General features: G+C 42.8%; 1 non-coding gene across 1 annotated transcript; it reads right to left on the bottom strand.

Moving 5' to 3' along the window:
• Positions 1-8,564: 8,564 nt before the first annotated feature.
• Positions 8,565-8,638, bottom strand: Trnat-ugu. The gene has a single exon. It is a non-coding gene; the product is annotated as a tRNA-Thr (tRNA).
• Between the last annotated feature and the right edge of the window lie 589 nt (positions 8,639-9,227).

Raw genomic sequence — 9,227 nt, 5'->3', positions numbered from 1 at the left:
TCAATTATCGTATAGCAAGCAAACACATTCCAGAGCGTAGGTCACCACATTCCACCCAATCGAATCACAATCAGGACACTCGCTTACCCATCCCTCTAATTCGCCATAATTGCTTTATAGCGTGTTCAGTATTATAATTATGGAAGCTGAGACGGAGATAGATATTTCCATAGCATTTTTCAGATGTGTGATCTGATTCTCAGATTTTTATAAGAGTAAAAATGAAAGCCGCTAAAAACGTGATATAACGTAGATAGAAAAATATAATGACAGAACGACACACTCACAAACTTTTTTTGGGAGGTATCAACTGATACGTGGACGATAAAGAATGTGATCCATGAATTTTTTCCCTTGATATAAAGAACGAAAGGACGATGCCATTAGCTGAAGAATCAAATCACTCAAAGTGATGATAAACTGTATGAAAGTTTTTTACCAATCATACACTGACAGAAAAAATCGTAACACAAAAGAACGTAATTAATATAGAGTAATGAATTTTCGGGGTAGAGATTAACGTAAGGGCGAGCTAACTCATTGCACATGTGAAATGCTCGTACATTAATAACCGATGTAACAGCCAGAATGTTGAATGCGAGCATGAAAACTTATATGCATTGTGTTGTACAGGTGCGGGATGTGAGTTTGCGGGTCGGAATTCCAAGCTTGTTGCTCTTCGTCAGCGAACGCTCGCTGTAGACGACATAGGAGTTGTCGTCCGATGACATCTCGTATGTTCACGTTGATTGGTGATTGAGCAGACCAAGGTAGCATGTTGACACTCTGTAGAGCATGTTGGGTTACAGCTGCTGTATGTAGGTGCGTTTTATCCTGTTGGAAAACACCCTCTGGAATGCCGTTCGAGTAGCAGCGCAACAGGTAGAATATCCAGATTTGCTGTCAGGGCGTGTGGGATAATCAGAAAGGTACTGTTGTCATACGAAATCGCATCCCCGACCATCATTCCTGGTACAGGTCCAACGTTCAGGTTGCTGCTGCAGATGCAGTATGATGCGCCAGAGCTATAAGTGGAAAACGACTGTCTTCCCCCTTGGTAGTGCCATATGTCCGCCTGGAGTCCGATCTTCTTCCGACCATACGTTCTCGTGACCACCGCTACCAGTAGTCTTGTAAAGTGGCTAGAATCCTGACAAGTTTTTCTATAATATCGCGGAAGAGGCATCCAGTTTCTCGTAGCCATATCGCACTATCTCGTTCAAAGTGCTGCTGATAGCGTCTTCGTCACCTTAAAGACATGTCGACTAACATCAACTCACCACCACCAATCTCAAAAGTAACTAACGTTGACGACCGTTACAAACTGTGTTCAAAGCAAACCTAAACTGAGGCCTCACAGTGGCGCTTGTAGCATCACTCTCACGCCACTGATTAAGGGGAGGATTACACTCTTTCGCCCGAAAAAGCATGCTCTGTGAGAATTTTTTTCTCGGGAGGTGTTCTACATATTAATGTAATATTTGTTCAAAATGTTTATTGATATCTGCTCTACAAACTGGAAGATTTTCGACCGGAAATGTCGAAGAGCAAAGGCGGAAGTTCCGTCGGAACGAAACAAAATTTCGATGTAGACCTCCACGCGCGGTATGTCACAGGCCAGCAGGCTCGTCTCAAATCAAAACTGAGTTGACGTTAGCCAAGTATGTAAGATTCTTCAGGAGCTGTACCTCGCTTAAGCTATTTGGACCATAGGAAAATAAATGGCGGCCATTTGAATCAAATAGGGTTTTTTCATCGATTTTTCGAATTCGTCGGCCAAGTAAAAATATTTATAGTTGATGGATCAGAATAAAAGTGGTACAACTTCTACACAATTTAGTTAGTTTCGTCGGAAACAAATAATCATGCCAATCGGTTCAGTTTATTTGAAGTTACCATACCGCGCGATAAAAAAAAAAAAAAATTCATTTCGAGAAAAACGAGTTTGAAGTTTTGACTACATATAAATGGAACATTATCCGACTTACGTTCAATCTGCTATTTCGGGTCCATAAACTAGTCCTTCCTCTTCCTCGTACAGGGTGTTCTGCTCGATGTGGGCCATCCTGCGCTGCTCCAGAGCAGCTCGTACGGCCGGTGACAAGCGGTTTTCGGTCACTTGAATCCGGTGGCCATCCGCGTGCTTGGCGAATTGCGTCGAATAGAGTTCCAGGCTGAGGTCCATCGTTCTTATGGTCTTCAGAACTGCTGAATACCCTTCGTTGAAGCTGCTCACTGCCAGGAAAGTCGCAGTCTCTACTGTCTTCGCAAAAGAATGCAAATGCTTGGGGGCTAACTTCCAAACACACGTGTTCAAACTTTCATTTGAATTTTGTGTGTTTTCTCGAAAGCACCGGTACTATAACTCGTCCTCCGAAAAAAAAAAAAAAAACTGGTGCGTGAAAAAGGCCGATTTCGGACAGGTGCATTTTTTTGTTGAACCGCGAATAACAAACATTTCCGTTCCGTATTCGGAAAAACCGTTTCAGGGGTGGATTCTAAACACTTTTACGGATCCAAAAATGCAATTTAAAAACAATCAATTTTTTTGAACCGAAAGATAGTTAACCTCCCCTTGATACACCTCATCTTGAGACGTAGAAACACGTCTAGCAAGTTTCGTTTATGTTGCGAATTTCTCCGTCAGTTATAATCAGTTGTTTACATCCTATATAACAGCTGGTATTAAAATGATGAAGGATGAAGCAGCGTCCTTTTTTCGGTGGTTTTCACAGATTTCATTCATCAATTGTACATTTTAAACGTGCGTACAACACATGTCACACGCAATGACGATGTCACTTCAGGTAACACATTATAAATTTGCTTTCACTTGAAATAATTATTTTGTGTGCGTATGAGCGCGCGCGCGGGCGCGCGCGCGTGTGTGTGTGTGTGTGTGTGTGTGTGTGAGATGTAAACCCACAGACAACATCCCAGAACTAAACCAAGTGGATCAAATTTGGTGGATTCAACGCCCCCGGACGTGACACGGGTAGATAAACGAGGACATACGCAGCATACAGACGGAACTACTGCGGACGAGTCAACCCCTGCACCTAACACGGACGAACGTGGACGAACATGAATGATCCTAATGCTGAAGTGTCAGTATCTGGGACATTGAGGTATACGCAACACAGCCACACAGACACAAAACCCTTAAATATATTCCTGCTGAGCCAAACACAACGTCTATTACGACTGATGTGGGCTCTGAATCTTCGAGATTGGACCATTAATCAATGGAAAAGTGTCACCTAGTCGGATGAATCACGTTTCTTGTTGTACCGAGTCACAGTTCATGTATGGTTACACTGTCATCTAGGCGAACGCATTTCTCTGCTCGGGGACTGCGTGTGTTGTCCTTATCATTTCTTCATCATCATCATCATCATCATCATTTGTGACAGTGGCTGGATTGGACTGTGTAAAAAATTGTGCTGTGTAATAATTAGGACTTTGTACGGGCGCTGATGACAGTGCTCCACAAACCAAACATCATCATCGTTTAGGCGAACGTGTCTTCGAAATATGCATTGTGCTACTTACACAAGACTCTCCGGATACTATTATGCTATGAGGGACAATCAGATGGCATCCATTGGACCTTTGGTAGTAATCGAAGGCCCCATTGAAGCTCTGGCCTCTACGACGATTGTTGCCACTATGTGGAACCCTTCAAGTTTGAAGTCTTCCCAGACGGCTATGAGGCCTCAAAGCAGGTTAATTATCCGTGTCGCTATGCCGAAATCGAGCTACAGTGATTTCAACAGCATGTTAGTGGACTCATGTTGATGTATTCACTACCACTGCTGAATCCACTGGCGCACATGTGGGACGCTGCTATACTCTACCTCCATGCCCACATAACGCTGACCAGCAGTTACAGGAATTGGGAGACATGTATGTCGACGTGTGGTGTCACATACCGCAGTAACATACTAAAGAATTGCTGAATGCATGCCATGGAGAATCGCTGCTGCATTTCGTTCCGAAGAAGCATCAACAAGCTCTTAACCATTGTTTCATCACTGTTATTCACATCGTAAGATACTGAATATGCCTCAAGGAGACTTGCTATAATTCTCCACGGGATGAACGATGGTGGTAGAGGACTACGCGGAATGTGGTTGCTGGTTTCACGGATATCGTGTCATGTCACCAATCGAAGGGCCACAAGAAAGTCCGGTACGCGAGAATGACGTTCCGGCTGTTGTTTTCCTACCGTACTGAATAGATACAAATTACAACATCGCTTTGTCTGACCAGTTGTTGTATGGATAATCAGTTGTGAGAAAGACTTCTTTTGAAGATCTGTGGTGGTAGACGTAATTAAGGTGCTGATTAAAAGCGAATAGAGAGCGCGACTGCTACAGTCGCAGGTTCGATTCCTGCCTCGAGCATGGATGTGTGTCATGTCCTTAGGTTAGTTAGGCTTAAGTAGTTCTAAGTTCTAGGGGACTGATGACCTCAGATGTTAAGTCCCATAGTGCATAGAGCCATTTGAACCATTTCTGAAAGCGAGTAGAGAGTTTCCACAGCCAACATATGGAGGTTTAATAGATTTAGACTTGGTGCTAGCAGTGTTCGCATGGTAACTCAAGACAGTGATCGAAATGGAATCTTTAGAAAAGTCAACAGGCTAATAAAGGCACAACATATAATAAGAACAGTAACGCTGAATTGTTACAGAGAACAGTTGTAAAGTCACCCACTTTTGTAGTCGAAAATTTAGTGAATCAGTCCCAACGTGGAGCCCAATACCCTTATAACTGTTACGTTACGAATGGCACTGTACGTTTGTTCGCAACATTTTGTCGCGCCACCCTGACCCCTGCAAGTCTCGTAATTTTCTAATTCGAAAGCGAGAGGTGAAATTAAAGTTATAACGTTCCCATTAAAAGATTTATTTTTCGAACTTGCTATAAAATTACTTTTAGAAATGGACGTCACTTACAACAGTCTTGAGAAACTGTAATCAACGTACGTAGATAAAGTACCGTAGGTACAAGAACGGTAACAGTGCAGAAACCATAGATAACAGCAGAAATGCTTCAGTTGTTCGACGAAAGAGGGGATTACTAAAATGCCCAGAGAAATTCAGGAATACAGAAATACATGTTAGTTAGGAATGAAAAAAAATAGGAATTTCAGGGAAGCTAAGGCGAAATGCCTACATGAAAAATAAGATGAAATTGGAAAAAAATGATGTGACTAAGCATATAGAAAAAAAAGTCAAAATAATCTTCGGTGAAATTAAAAGAAGAGACAGTAACATTAAGAGTGCGAATTCGACTGTTAAATGGAAAGGAGAGCACGGATAGTACATTGGGGTCCTCTATGAGGGGGAGATATTGCCTAAGGAGGTGATAGAAGAAGAAACAGGAGTTACAGGGAAGAGATAGGAGATCCAGTCATAGAACCAAAATTAAAACAAAAAAAATGTTTTGGACAACTTAAGGTCGAATAAGGCAGAATGCATAGATAACATTCCATCAGAATTTCCAAAATCATTAGGGGAAGGGGCAACAAAACAACTATACAGGCTGTTGTGTAGAATGCATGAGACTGGTGATATTCCACGAGACTTTCGAAGAAAACATCATCGATGCAATTCCATAAACAGCGAAACGCGACAAGAGCTAGAACTGTTGGACACTCATCTTAACAGCTCATGCGTCCAAGTTCAAAAATGGTTCAAATGGCTCTGAGCACTATGGGACTCAACATCTGAGGTCATCAGTCCCCTAGACTTAGAACTCCTTAAACCTAAAGACGTCACACACATCCATGCCCGAGGCAGGACTCGAACCTGCGACCGTAGCAGCAGCGCGGTTCCGAACTGGAGCGCCTAGAACCGCACGGCCACCGAGGCCGGCTGCGTCCAATTTGCTGACAAGAGTAATATACATCAGAGTGGTAATGAAAATGGAGATTTGCTTTAGGAAACGTAAAGGCTCCACATTGGCAGTTCTGGCGTTGCTGTTGGTAATGGAAGCAAAGCCGAAGAAAAACAAGAAACGTTAGTAGGATCTGTCGACCTGGAAAAAAAGCTCGGCAATGTAAATGGTGAAGGTGTTCGAAATTCTGAGAAAAATAGTGGTAAGCTGTGGGAAAGATTGGTAATAAACAAGAATGAGGTGCTCAGATTAAAAAGGTTGTAAGACAGGAATACAGTCTGTCGTTCCTACTTTTCAATCAATAAATCGAAGAAAGAACGACGAAAATAAAAGGAACGTTCAAAAGAGACATTAAAATTCGGAGTGAAATAATATAATGCTAAGATTCGCTGATGAAACTGCTATCCTGAGTGAAAATAAAGATGAATTACAGAATCTGTTGCATGGAATCAACAGTCTAATAAGTACAGAATGTGACTCGAGAGTAAATCGAAGAAAGACGATACTAATGAAATGTAGGAGAAGTGAGAACAGCGAGAAACTTAACGTCAGAATTTGGGATTACGCAGTAGACGACATTAAGGAATTCTGCTGCCTAGGCAGCAAAATACGCATGATGGACGAAGCAAGCAAGACATAAAAAGCAAACTTCTACTGGTATGAAAGTCATTTCTGGCGAATAGAAGTCTGCTAATATTAAACATAGGCCTTAATTTGAAGAAGAAAGTTCTGAGAACGTAGGTTCAGAGCGTAGTAGTGTATGCTTGTTAAACATTTAGTTTCGGGAAACCGGAACGGAACAGAATCGAAGCATTCGAGATCTATTGCAGTAGAAGACATGTTGGAAGTTAGATGGACTGATACGGTAAGGAAAAAGGAGGTTCTCTGCAGATACGGAAAGGAAAGTAATATATGAAAAATACTGGCAGGAAGAAGCAGAAAGATGATAGGACATGTGTTAACACATTCAGCCTCAGTTGAACAGTTAGATGAAAGTTCTTTACACCAGGGAAATTTCCAACGTCCAAATTTTTCTAAGCTATTAAAGGCTGAAAACTCCTTACTGAACAATTGAGTTACGCATAATCAACTCATAGGCTACATACAAAGTGTAACGGGTGTGAGTGAAGACATTTTTATTGGTGACTGAGGACACTGTAGTGAGCAATAGTATATCAGTATCTACTTCATTTGCAATCTAATATTTATAGCTATTACGAATAATATGTTTTTAAGTTTGTTAGTACTTTAGATACACGTGGCCCGACCTAGCCATTAATGCTTATTTGCCCCTGGGTAGATAGTCAGGTACTGTAATGTGGACTGCTGACACAGTTCACGTCGTGGTGCAGTTACGCCCGTGCAGGAAACATCTGGTAATAAATTACGTGATGTGTTTGCGGGAAGAGTGTTTGAGGCAGAAATAGAACAACCAACACAGATCTGTGTACATGCTGAGGTACCATATGTTAGAATATCTTGCACTTATACCCGTTCAAATGGCTCTGAGCACTATGGGACTTAACATCTGAGGTCATCAGTCCCCTAGACATTAGAACTACTTAAACCTAACTAACCTAAGGACATCACACACATCCATTCCCGAGGAGGATTCGAACCTGCGACCGTAGCGGCCGCGGTTCCAGACTGAAGCGCCTAGAACCGCTGGGCCACACCGGCCGGCACTTATACCCGTTACACCATGTATAACTCAAATTGTATTATCGAGCGAGGTGGCGCAGTGGTTAGCACACTGGACTCGCAGTCGGGAGTACAACGATTCAAACCCGCGTCTGGCTATCCTGATTTAGGTTTTCCGTGATTTCCCGATACCGCTTCACGTTAACTCTGGGGCGATTCCTTTGAAAGGCCACGGCCGCCTTCCTTTCCAATCCTTCTCCAAATGTATGGGAACGATGACCTCGCTGTCTGCTCCTATTCCGTGACTCGACCAACCAATTTCAGCATACGGTATTTGTGAGAACACAGAAATGCCAGTAATATGGTGGTATTTGTTAAACCCTGGTGACAAATGCGCATATCTCTTCCCCCACAAATAAAGCTGCACTAATAGTATGTACAACAGTACTGCAAACTGCCTGTAAAATGAAGCTACTAACTGAACAACTACAAATAATGCACCTTCTCACAACAGTGTAGAGAATTACATGGACTGGAACGCGTGAAACCCCAGCAGAACACGAAGTTTCGAAATATTTCCAAATATGAGGCACTCTGATGCAGACCCTCTAACCAGTCGACCTCCAGAGAACATTTGAGAGCCATACAGCTGTTTAGGAAGCTCCAACCATCCTGTGGATATCACCCGTCTTTGAAAAGAGCACTGGCACTCCACTCGACCACCAGTTTACCCGGGTTAAGGAAAGGCCTGCCCATAATCTCCAGTTGGAGAATGGTCCTCATCCCCCAGGCACCTGAAGACTGGTGATGGGGTTCACAATAAGTACAAGCGACAGCAGAATGACGTGTTGCAAACTGTAAACTCTGTATTCAGCAGAGCACATTACACGGCACCAGTTCACGACAACATCTATTAAATTATGTTGCGGCTCTTACTGTAAATACTAAAGATGATAATTAAATCGAGACCCTAAGCTGTCAACAGGCCTTGATATACATCAATGAACAGTTGAATATGTGTCCCCCAACCGGGACTCGAACCCAGGATCTCCTGCTTACATGGCAGACGCTCTGACCATCTGAGCCACCAAGGGCACAGAGGATAGTGCGACTGCAGGGATTTATCCCTTGCACGCTCCCCGTGAGACTCACATTCCGAATTTAATGTCCAGACACTACATTCGTAGTGCCCCTGTTCACTACACTCGTTACTCGTGGCAGACAATCTTACTGAGTCCGAAAGAACAGATACCATTTTCATATAAATACTAAACAAATGCTGCTCGAACCTTTGAACTTTAAAGAGGAAAATGAATCATTTCCTGCCTCTTGGTGGCAAGCCGTTTTACGTCCCCTTCTTAAACTCGGGCAGCATCGAAAATATCCAATTAGCTATCGTATGCCCTCGCCATTTGCACGGGGAATACCTTGGAGCACATAGTGAACCGTCGCCTTAAATCGTGCTCAGTTTCTGTCTGGGTTCTTGAAATCTCACTCGACCACTGTTAACCTATCCTGGAGAGAGACGGCTACCCGCATACTTGCCCAAACAGGTTTTTTTAATTATATATATATATATATATATATATATATATGTATATAAATGTTGAGAGTTCCTGTGATACCCTCGGTCAGCTCCACTCACAGGCCTGCGAGGCACGTTCTACGAGTCCTTACGCTCTC

This window comes from Schistocerca americana, chromosome 6, assembly GCF_021461395.2.
Source record: "Schistocerca americana isolate TAMUIC-IGC-003095 chromosome 6, iqSchAmer2.1, whole genome shotgun sequence".
NCBI classification, from domain to species: domain Eukaryota; kingdom Metazoa; phylum Arthropoda; class Insecta; order Orthoptera; family Acrididae; genus Schistocerca; species Schistocerca americana.
This window is presented reverse-complemented; position numbering and strand designations above follow the sequence as displayed.